This window comes from Euleptes europaea, chromosome 6, assembly GCF_029931775.1.
Source record: "Euleptes europaea isolate rEulEur1 chromosome 6, rEulEur1.hap1, whole genome shotgun sequence".
NCBI lineage: Eukaryota > Metazoa > Chordata > Lepidosauria > Squamata > Sphaerodactylidae > Euleptes > Euleptes europaea.
The window spans coordinates 65462984-65475338 of NC_079317.1; positions in this window are offsets into that span (position 1 = coordinate 65462984).

The following is a 12355-nucleotide window of genomic DNA, read 5'->3' on the forward strand; positions in this document are numbered from 1 at the left end:
GTCATTTTTATATAACACTATTAAATTGTCAATTAAAAAGAGAGAGAAGAACCCTCGGCAGTAGGGAAAGTAAATGGATACTATGAGAAAATGGCTGCTGTGTGGGTGGGGCCAGGAAATTCCCAACTTTCCCACCACTTGGCAGCCATGCAGGGCTTTGCTGTAATTTTCAAAGCAAAGCAGGTGTGAGAAAGATTGGAAAAAAGGCACAGAAGCCCTGGGAGGTACATGAATGTTCCATGATGCTCTGGGGAAGCAGTTAAAAAATCCCACATCCCAACAGCATCAGACTTGGGCAAATAATCTTTAGGGATGCACCCACATTTTAAACAATTGAAAACAATTGAGTAGATTCAGACAAAGCAGGTTCACGATTAAAAGTTTATTTTCTTATTCCATTCCTTTGTATTCTAGATTAGCTCTCTGCAATGCCTTTGTCTTGGCAGTAGTATGTACGAAAAGAATCTATGGGTCTATTCGACCATACACTGAACATGAATTAGCAGTGTGATTCCATAACTAAAAAGACAAATGTGATTTTGGATTGTATCAACAGAAGTATAGCATCCAGATCACATAAAGTGATGGCATTGCTTTACTCTACTCTGGTTAGATCTTACCTAGAGTATTGTGTTCAGGTTTGGGCACCACAATTTAAGAACGATGTTGATAAGCTGGAGCTGTCCAGAGGAGGGCAACAAAGATAGTGAGGGGTCTGGAGACCAAGCCCTATGAGGAAAGGTTGAAGGAGCTGGGTGTGTTTAGCCTGGAGAGGAGAAGACTGAGAGGTGATATTATAATCAACTTCAAGTATTTGAAGGGCTGTCATATAGAGGATGGTGCAGAGTTGTTTTCCGTTGCCCCAGAAGGTCAGACCAGAACCAATGGGGTGAAATTAAATCAAAAGAATTTTCGGCTAAACATTAGGAAGAACCTCGTGACACAGCAGTTCCTCAGAGGAACGGGCTTCCTCGGGAGGTGTTGGACTCTCCTTCTTTGGAGGTTTTAAAAGCAGAGACTAGATGGCCATATAATAGCAATGCTGATTGTTGGACTACAGGGAAAAATTATGTAAAGAGGAATTAAGAGTATTTCTCTTACCAATACTACCCCACAGCTGCTTTCCAGAATGAGCGGGAAAGTTAATTTTCATTGAAAAGGAAATCATGAGCATTAGGCCAAATTAACCATTACATGCAGATGTATATAACATTTGTAGTATTAAATGAAAAGCAGCATTAGGAGACTATGATTGGGACTGAAGGAATGTTGACCAATTTTCTATTCAAAATCTACCCCAAGAAGGGGGGTGGGAAGCAGATGAGAGGAGAGTTTTTGAGTGGGAAAAAATAGCTGTCAGTGAAAGTGTTCATGGACCCTTCCTACCCTGATAATCCATTATCTCAAATCTTAGCCTCTGATGGCTGCTTTTCATTGCGGAAGTATCTGAAGAATAAACAGGAGAGTTGCAGCACCTTAAAAGCTAGCAACTTTTTATTTTAACATAAGCTTTTGTGAACTGGACTTCACTTTGCTTCACAAAGCATGAATTTGACCCTCACTTGGCAGATTGCTGTTATTGTGAATAGTCTCTGTACTTTCCTTGATTACATATGATTGCCTACCCTGTACTTCCTCCATTTCATAGTCCTTTCATCCTGATGTTTGTAACTGTTTTCTTCATAGCTTCATGTATGTCTTCCAAGTAGGGTTGCCAGGCTACAGCTGGCACCCCCTGGAAGCAACTGAGAATGGGGTCTGGTGTGCTGGCATCACTCCATGGCTCCTTCCGATTTAAACCATAAGAGACACAGGGGATGCTCTAGCATTTTACCATAGAGTTTTTGTGCAGTGTTAGAGTGACCCATGTCACTTCTAGCTTAAATGAGAAGTGACGTAGGCCTGCCAGTGTTATGCTGCCACACCAGGCTTTCCTCTCACCCAATTCCTTCAGCCCGTGACCAAGGCAAGAGTGGGCATCAAATGGAATTGCTGGGAGGTGGGAGGCCTGGAATCCCTACTTCCAAGTGATGGAAGTGATGCTCATTATGCATCTGATGGAGTTGTCATGGAATGCCATAGTGAAGCATGGGTGAATGAATCCTCATCAGAGAAGGAGGAGGACAACCCATCCCCAAACTTCACTTTCCTATGAGGTAAGTGTCCCAGGTTCTTCCACAATGACCCGGAACCAGCACCTGCACCGCCTCCTGGAGGCCTCAGCATGGACCCACCCATACTTAGACCCACCAAGGTTTCCTGAAGCACCTTAGGAGCAGAGGAGGGAAAGGTCTAGGGCTGACACACGGACCAGGTGCTAGAGTATGCTCCTGGTAGCTTGAACCCTCCCCTCTGCTAGGGAAATGATAAGAGAGACCAATAAGTCACCACAGGATCTGGGGCCCACTACTTCTCATGAGTATATGTGCTGATTTAGCTTGAGAGGAAGAGCCTAACATGGGACCCAGAGGCACCTGTAGGGGGATTCTCTACATAATGCTGCAGAGAGGCTGCAGTCAGTGTGTGATCAAATTGTGTGTAGTCTTGCTGACTACACCCGGCAGTTGCCTGACCTGCCTTGTATCCATTCTTATTACCTGACCCCTGGACTGCTTTTGGACTGTCTCTCTGGAATATGTAGCTTGGCCCTGGACTGAGACCTTGGATTGCCTTTGGATTGTGTTGCTAGACGCTGGACTGTAACTTTGAACTGTGACCTGAGAACCCCTGCTGTCAGATCCTGTGGGACTTGCCTGCCATTTGATGGCCAGGACTAGAGTTTAGTCTTCAAAGGCTTGTGCCAGAATATAAATTTATGAGGTGCCATGAGGCTCGTGATTATTTTTGTGGCAAACATGGCTACTCTGCTAGAATATTACCCATAAGTATAATATTATGTAGAACTGACATTTCTCCACTCCTGACTGTGTGTGTATGAAGTGCCGTCAAGTCGCAGCCGACTTATGGCGTTGCCTTTTGGGGTTTTCATGGCAAGAGACTAACAGAGGTGGTTTGCCAGTGCCTTCCTCTGCACAGCAACCCTGGTATTCCGTGGTGGTCTCCCATCCAAATACTAACCAGGGCTGACCCTGCTTAGCTTCTGAGATCTGATGAGATCAGGCTAGCCTGGGCCATCTAGGTCAGGGCCTACTCCTCACTAAATCCTCTTAAAATAACTGTTGTCCTTCTTCCCATTAAATAATGTTGGCCATGACTGGTATTTCTGTGCACAGCATTTCTCCACTCACACCCATTTCTAGCTTCCTGGCTTTGGTAGGGCTCTCACTCTGTATAACCGGGGCATTGCTTGCCAGGGCAAGTCTAACTTTCTGATGTTGGTCTGATGGTAGGCAAATGACTTGTCTTCAAGTAATGTGAGCTGCAATTAGCTTGTTTGAAAAGTAGAATATAAATATCTGAAAGAAAGAATCAATTTTTGGAATGATACAGCACTCTGCTTACTGGGTATATTGTAATACTTTAAGGGCTTTGTATTTTTTTAAATAAAACACAATGCAATTATTCATGATTTTTCCCATATCACCAATAAACCTGTGAAAGGAAGGTAATTAAGGAACACATTTTAACACTGCTCATGAATTGAAGTATAAATATTTCAATTTATTTATGTGTGTGTTCCCAAATTTTAATATCCAAAAAAGGATTAACAGTGAAGATCAGCTCATTCCCTTTCTCTCCCATCGCTTCACCAAAAAGGTATTAGCAGTATGTTCTTTCCTGCAGGAGTTGCTGTTTCCATGGCACAGTGATAGAAAATGAAGCTTCACTGTCCAAAACAGAATATTTCCTTTTTTAATATCCTGAGAAACTCCAAAACTGGATTCGTTCATAGCAAGATTGGTTTCACATCCTAATAAAAATTATTTTTGAAACTAGAGTAATGTTGTATCGGTCCTATATATTTGGGGTTAGATCGAGCAAAAAAAAAAAAAAAAAAAAAGCCCTTGTGCTTTTGTTGTTGTTGTCATTTTAATATCAGTGGTTATTTTCACATGAGAGGCTGCAGGTCTAAAGCAAAAATCTCAAACCCAAATTCATATACTACCTTTTATTAGGACCAACCAAAGTAACACAAAAGACAGTGTAAACTATTAAGTTGTCCAGCATTCTCCATCAGGCTTGATATTAAAAAACAAGAGAGAAGCAGGGAGGAATTGTTTCAGGCTGTAATCCTAAAGTCCCTTGCTACATTCTGTGAAGAATTCCAGACAGTTTTTACTAGATTATGTGGTGTTGTGTGGACCATTAGAGCTTTGGCATTCTAGAAAGAAAAACAGAAAATTGAAGTCTCCAGTTAAAAATATAAAACTAGTAGCTGGTCAAATATTTCTGTAACAACAGTTAGAAAATACACATTCTATAACAAACCAAGAACAGAAGGGAAATCAGTATCTTCCTTTAGTTTGGGGACCACTATTTTGTTTCACCCCTCTTTCAAAGGTTTGACAATATATTTTTGAAGCTTAGCCAATAAGAAAAGCCAAAGTAACACAAAAGAGAGTGCAAACTGTCTAGTTGTCCAGAGCTCTCAATCAGGCTGGATATTTAACTCCCCGCCCCAAAACAGAAGCAGAATGTAAGGCCCTTTCCCCAGGTAGGCCATCTATTTTCTGGTAAAGCTCTTCCACCTACTCTCTCTTCATATTGCAGCGTGGAATTGGCTGGCCACTTTGGGGCTGAGCAGGATTGGGGTGTGTGTGGATTTTTTTTTTTTTTTTTTGGGTAGTCTCAAATTGGCTGTAACCTAACTAGGTGTTTGGCAGGATTCACACGGGTTACCTGTTCACGTTAACTAGATTCTCAAGTACCTTGAAGTATTTAAGGATGTGAAAGGTAACCAAACCAGACACTTCAGGTTGACCAACGTAAAGGTGCATTCTTGCTACTGCTCATCATTGCCTGAACCCACATGCATATTGGCACAGGTAGGGTTGCCAGGTCCCTCTTTGCCACCAGCGGGAGGTTTTTGGAATGAAGACTGAGGAGGGCAGGGTTTGGGGAGGGGAGGGACTTCAATAGGGTCGCCATGAGTTGGAAGCGACTTGACGGCACTTAACACACACACACACACACACACACACACACACACACACACACAGGGACTTCAATGCCGAAGTGGCCATTTTCTCCAAGTGAACTGATCTCTATTGGCTGGAGATCAGTTGTAATAGCAGGAGATCTCCAACTAGTACCTGGAGGCTGGCAACTGTAGGCATAGGGGAATCAGGGGAAAATCATTAATGACAGTCAGGTGCACAGGCAAAGATAAGTGAAGAGTGACTGCTCAACCTGGCACCAGAGCAGGATTGCTCAAACACTGGCAAACTTGTTGAGTAGCCTCTTAGGGAACCCACACTAAAAGGGGAGGGAAGGAATTTAGTAAGCCATGATTCTGTTGGTAAAGTTAATAAACCTGAGTGTAAACCTAGAATCCCCTGGTTCTTGGTTTTTGCACATCAGTTTCTCCCGTTGAAGTTTCTTATTAAAATTAACACAAGCTCAATATTATTTGTGAGTCAGTTGCATATGAATAAGACATGAATGGTTATACATTGCATTTACCTGTAAATAAATGACATAAAATTACATATAAAAGAAGAATGATAAATAACAGTAGCAAGATTGATGTGTGTGGGGGAAAATGCTGACAATGTATAAATTCAAGAAGAAATAAAAATTGCAGAATCAGCTTATCCCTACTGTATTTCCCAACCCAAGTATTCCCTTTTTCCAGTCAAGACTGTGTTTGGAGGTATTTTTGCTTTGTTTTTGCAAAACAAATCTGTGCAGTTGACTTGTCTCAATCACTATATAGATGAAGCATGCTTTTGAACACTACGTTTACATATTGTTCCAATAGTCAAAGGACAAGTCTCATACTTTGCCAAAGTACACCTTCAAGGTTTTGTGTTATAAAAGCACTGTCTGTAATGGCAGGTAAGTAAACACTGCCTGGAACTATCTTTTTAAGATGGCAACAGGGAAAGAGAGAGTTTTAGACACTCCATCTGTGCCTGCATTTTTAGGAATGCCCCTGACAACAAAATGCTTCTCTAAGCTTATATAAAAGCCTTCGATTCATCACCTGTGAGAGTCTGAGCCTACTTGCAAATTGTCAAGAGCCACCCACTTTCAATCATTCTTCTTTCTTACATGCAGAACAAATGATAGGAAGCACACACACAGGGAGACACCCATATGACACAAAGGCCAATTATGCATGGTAATTAGCAGCACATTCCAGGCTGAATTGCCCCGCATATTTTTTTGAATTTTGTTCTCTGAACCGTCATTCTGGAAGTGACTGTGAAGCCGGCGCATACCTGCTTCACATTACTTAAGAGCCCCTGTAACACAATCTTTTGTGTTTGCTCCCCCGCCTCTGCAAAGAATCCCCTGAAGGAACCATGCAAAACAATAGTGGCATGTTAGCTATGCACATGCTAAGGGCTATGCAAACAGGAGCAAAGAAGTAGGCAAGTGGGGGGGTGGAATTTCTCCTTTTGCATCAGGACCGTGAATAGGCATTTTTAAAGTCGCATTTTAAAAAAGAGCTGTGAGCAAGCATCAAAACTGGCCATGCATAAATGGCCAAAGGGATCTGCATTGCAGGAGTACAATCAAATCAATAGTTCTGAATTTACTTTGAGAAGAGTTTTAAATGTTAACCCCCCCCCCCAGTCTTCCTTGGTTCATGCTAGTGATTACCAGACCTGCTTCCACACCTTCTTTTCTGTCCCTGTGGCCTTACTTTTTGATACCAATGAAAAAGATGGTGCTAACCTGAACAAATGCTTGAACAGGAGAAGGCACATCCTTAAAATTATACTGTAACATTTTATATGACCAAGGAGATTGAGAGACTACCTGGATTGGATAACAACAACTGAAAATTTTAAGCAGCAGTATTATGCTAATTGAAGCAATGGGAAATTTTGTTGAATCAAATAATATTGACGAAGCCTACGCAACAAGCATAAACATTATTTGTTAGCTGCCTTGCCAGTCCTATAATCTTGTCCAGTCCTTCCCTTTACCACGCAAAGCAACAGGGAAAATGTCAAACAGCTCAAAAATAATTCTCCTGGAACTTTAGATATCTCATATAGGGTATTCATGGCTGTTAGTTAGAATGGATACTAGTCATGCTGCATACCTATTCTCTCTAGTATCAGAGGAGCATGACTATTACTTTGGGTGCGGTGGAACACAGGCAGGATGGTGCTGCTGCACTCGTCTTGTTTGTGGCTTCCTAGAGGCACCTGGTTGGCCACTGTGTGAACAGACTGCTGGACTTGATGGGCCTTGGTCTGATCCAGCAGGGCCTTTCTTATGTTCTTATGTTCATATCTATTGTATTAGTATTCTCTCAAATTAACCCCGACACAGGTCTGACTTTGTACTAAAGGGGGCCTGATGTAATTAGGCTGGATCACAGAGCCTTACCCCATACAACCCAGTGGTTTGACAGAGAAAACCCTTGAGGATCCAGTAGACAGTATCAAATTCATTTGATCCCATTTGTCTGTACAGAATATTGGTATGTGCTAAGGATTTTCATGTCTGCACACTTGGCCTTGACTGGTTGGATGCTTCTAAAGTATATTTCAAACATCCTCTGACTAAATAAACAGGATGTTTGTTCAGTGGTGGGTTGTGTTTGCCCAGTTAGAATGTCATACTGGAATCATCATCATATATAACTGGAGATCCTAGAAAGCTTTCAGTAGGCTCTTCAATACAAATGACATTTCTTTCAGTTTGGCCCGTGCATTATTCAGGCTATAGATGACCTGGTAGCTTATTCCAAGTCTACATTTCTTCATCAGTTCTGTATTCTTGTAACTGTTCATCAATCTATGAAGTCATAACAAAAACAAGCAGGAATTTTATGGCATCTTAAAGATGAACAACATTTCTTTTGTGAAAGTTCATTTCCAATGACAGAAGAAAACACCAGTGATTCAATCTCTGCAGTCTGTGGAACTGTAGTCCTTAATAGCCAGTTTCCTGAGCCACACTACAGTAGGTCATTACTAGGCCTTTTGGAACATGAGTTCTTCGATATGTATTGGTCAGATCAGCCTGCTTAATCAACCATCTCATGTTGTTTTAACCTCTGACTAGTGTTGAATGAATGACAAGTGACAGCTCAGGAGTAAACTGCTATTTCAGTATAACTTCCACCTGCTGATTTCTCTTATAGGGCGGAGAAGGTCATTAAACTCAAGTGTTTTCTGAAACTCTTTCTGAACATCTTTAGCTTGGTTAATTTCCCCATAGTCATAACCAGACTTTGTAAGAAGGCAGAAGTAGTCCTTGAAAAGATCCTGAAATAGATTTTCAGTACAATAGATTAGTTTGAATAACGTTTGATGAACTTAGTGAGGTTAGTAAACTCATGAAAATGCTGGCCTGTATCCAAACACACATCCCAAACATTTAAGGGCACTTATAAACTATCCACTCTGAGCTTGACAACAGAGAAGCTGGAATGAGGCCTGGACACACCACCTGACCACATAATGTGCCACTGCAGTGTGGGGGTTCAGAGTGTTTTGGCCTTTTTTGCGCTTATCTGTGTAGGTCAATGCCAGGCAAAGTTTAGGTATGCCTCTGCCAGAAATTAGGCATTGCCATTCTGAAGCTGTGTACCACCTATTCCACTGGACCAACCTCACAGGAAGAAGTCAATCTCTTACATTCAAAAGGAAGAGGGAAAGAAAAACAGAATAGGAAAAACTCCCATCTAGTTTTATTGACTGCAGCCTAGAGGATGGCTATGGGTTTATTGAACATTCTCAGCTTGTTTTCCATTCCATTCTCTCTGCTCTTGTGCTCTATTGATGTTCCCCTGAAACAATAATGGAGCATGACATACCTGCAACAGTAATCAACACAGGAGGTGTGTTTTGTTCAGCAAACCAAATTGTTTACAGTTCTGTCTTTTGGTTTATGAATGTTGCCAAGACACTCACAATATGCTCAGTATAGGGCATTCTCTTGAACACTGCATCGACATAGCCTACAAACAGTTGAGGCCTTTTAAAAGTATTCACACGGTATTATGGCTCAAGTCCAACTAATTTACAAAGGCAGTTTCCAAAATGGTTTTTATTAAAACATAGGACTATTCATGCAGGATTTTGGCTGTCTCTAAGCAAGAGCCTAACAGCCTCAGGCTGTGTGATGCCCTTAAGCATAAAGATGAAGCAGGAAAGGGTTCCTTCAAGTGTAAAACAATTTGATCTGCAATGTATTAGAATATTTTGTATATTTAGAAAATTTACGTGCCACCTTTCCAGAGACCTGCTGGAGGTGGCTTATGACTAAAATGATAAAACAAAACCATTAAAATGCAGCCTTAAGAAGCAAAACAAAACCATCAAAACACAGTCAGTAAACATGTTTGCAAGAGGCCTAGAAAATTTTCTCTCCCTTAAAAATGATGAACGTTGTTACAAATTCACCCTGCTGTTCTTTGATCAAACTCTACTGTGACCCCTTTGAACCTGGTGTAGCTTAGTAGCTAGGAGAATGAGCTGTGGTCAGGGAGGTCTTTGAGTCAACTGTAATCTTAGGCACTTTCTCACAGCTTCACCCTCTCATCAGCAATATGAGGATAGAGCATAGAGAATAAAACTGCAGCTATCATAATGCCGTTGTACAAATCTGTGGTGAGACAACATTTGGAATACTGTGTACAGCTCTTGTCACTACACCTAAAAAGGATATTGCAGAGCTTGAAAAGGTGCAAAAAAGAGGTACCAAAATGATCAGGGGGATAGAGCAACTGCCCTATGAGGAGCGGTTAAAACGCTTAGAGCTGTTTAGCTTGGAAAGAAGGTGGCTAAGGGAAGATATGACAGAGGTCTGCAAAAGTATGCATGGTATGGAGAGTGTGGACAGGGAATCATAGAATCATAGAAGCTTTTCTCCCTCTCTCATAATACCAGAACATGGGGTCATCTGCTGAAGCTGGAGGGTGAGAGATTCAATTAGATAAAAGGAAATATTTTGTCACACAATGCAGTTAAAAGGTGGAACTCCCTGCCCCAGGTGATGGCTGCCAATTTGGAAGACTTTAAGAAGGGAGTGGACATGTTAATGGCAGATAGGGCTATCCATGGCCACTAGTCAAAATGACTACTAGTCATGATGCATACCTATTCTCTACGTTATCAGAATAGCAGGCTTATTATATTAGGACAGACTGCTCGACTTGATGAGCCTTGGTCTGATCCAGCATGACTTTTCTTATATTCTTATGAGGATAATAATATTGGCACCTGTAAGGATTACAAGATAATGGCTAGAGTCCAACCATTTTGTGGAACAAAATGTGAAGCCTTCCATCAGTTTAAGGAGCCTTCCTCCATGGAATGGAAACAGCTCTTCCATTGGAGGAAGGCTGCAGACTTTGCTGGTAGGATACAAGCCTTAGTTCAAAGTTACAAGGTTAGTTCATATATCACACACAACCATGGCTTATTTTAACTATGAATCGTTTATAAAAAGATGATTCCACTCATAGCTAATCACTCAAACATGGTTTTCATCCACAAATGCTGGTTCTATTGCCTTCCCTCTACTTCCTGGGTGGGTGTTGCCAGGGGGAAAGCCAGGATTAAACCTGTGTTAAGCCAGGATGTCTGCATCCATACAGTACATCATATGAAATCAGAGCCAAGACTAATGGTGGTTAAAAATCAACCATATCCTGGCTTCAGATCCTATTTTGACATACCTTAACTAAGCACAGTTAATGCATTCAGACAATCACCCTAACCATAATTAATCACATGAACACATGAAGTGCCCTTATACTGAATCAGACCCTCGGACCATCAAAGTCAATTTTGTCTACCCAGACTGGTAGCAGCTCCCCAGGGTCTCAGGCAGAAGTCTTTCTCATCACCTACTGGCAGATCTTTTATCTGGCAGGTTCAATGCCAGGGATTGAACCTGGGACCTTCTGCATGCCATGCAGATGCTCTAGCAATGAGCCATGGCCCCTCCCCATGGATCTGTGCAATGAACTGACCTGAGGAATTTGAAGCCATTTGAATGCTGTAAGCACTATAATGAATACTAAGTACTATTATCATTATAACTTATTCCAGGGAGACACAGGATGAAAGTGGCTGCCAGTGTCCCTTTCTCAAAGCACTGTAGAGTCACAAAAAGAAATAACAAATTATCAAAGGCTGGGGTTGACTTTTCCCACTTCACTTCACCTTCAGCACCACTGACAGCATTTAGGCTGGCAGCGCTGCAAAGAAAGGTGAGGAGAAATATCATAGCCGGACAGCAGTAATGCCAAAGATAAATACTGAGTCATGATAGTGACTATGTGGAAGCTAGAATTTTCTTTCTTCAGTCATTCCCACAAAGGGAAAATCTGTCAGTTACAGAATAGGTGTCATATTGGTCTTTCAAAAAATAACCATAAACGAAAATTTGTGCAGCACTTCACTTATCTCAGAATTTTGACTACACAGAAGATGGTCATTTCTGAGTGTGCCTTATGTAATTATGTAGGACAAAAAGCACATATTGAGTATATATCAATCATGAACTGGTGTTCCTTATAGACTGCTCTGATGCTTGGTACCACTGACCACAGGAGGCAGGAAAAGAGGATGAGGCAAATGAATGCGCTGAATTTCATTATGGAACACAGAGCATTAAACACTGACATTCTAAGAAGGGCCTTGGCTGACATGATGGATAATGTTTTGACCAAGTCAAGACTTAGTTTGCATTGTTATTATCGTCCTTTTTTAATCCTGAAAGGTCAGCTGTCAGTAGGAGTCAAAGTTTATCATCTTTTCCCCTCCCCTCAGGTTTCCATTTAACAGAAAGCAATGATGAATTTCAAGAGCAAGTGCTATTGTGAATAGTTCATAAGGATAGAAGTACATATAGCAGATCTTTTTATACTGGACAAGAAATGGCTCAGAGATTGCACAGAAACACAGAAATTATATTCTTCATTTCCATGTAGTCTCCAAGCCCTCTCTTTTCGAGTACAAAAAAAAAAAAAATCCTGTATGTGTACTTCTGTCCTTTTGTCTCTCTCTCCAGTCCTACATTTACCTATGTACCAAGGCCTTACTACTGGACTGGGGCAAACAGGGGCAAAGCAGGTTTGATATCCCCACACCTCTAAACTAATCAGAAGGGTAGACTAGAAACAAGCCTAAAGGAAATTTCATATCATGTTTTCCTGACATGGCCCCTGGAACACATGCCCTAACTTGGATACATACTTGACCAAACCCAGATCGACCTGCATGCCTTCATTTACTGATCCACTCCAGAGAAAGGGCAG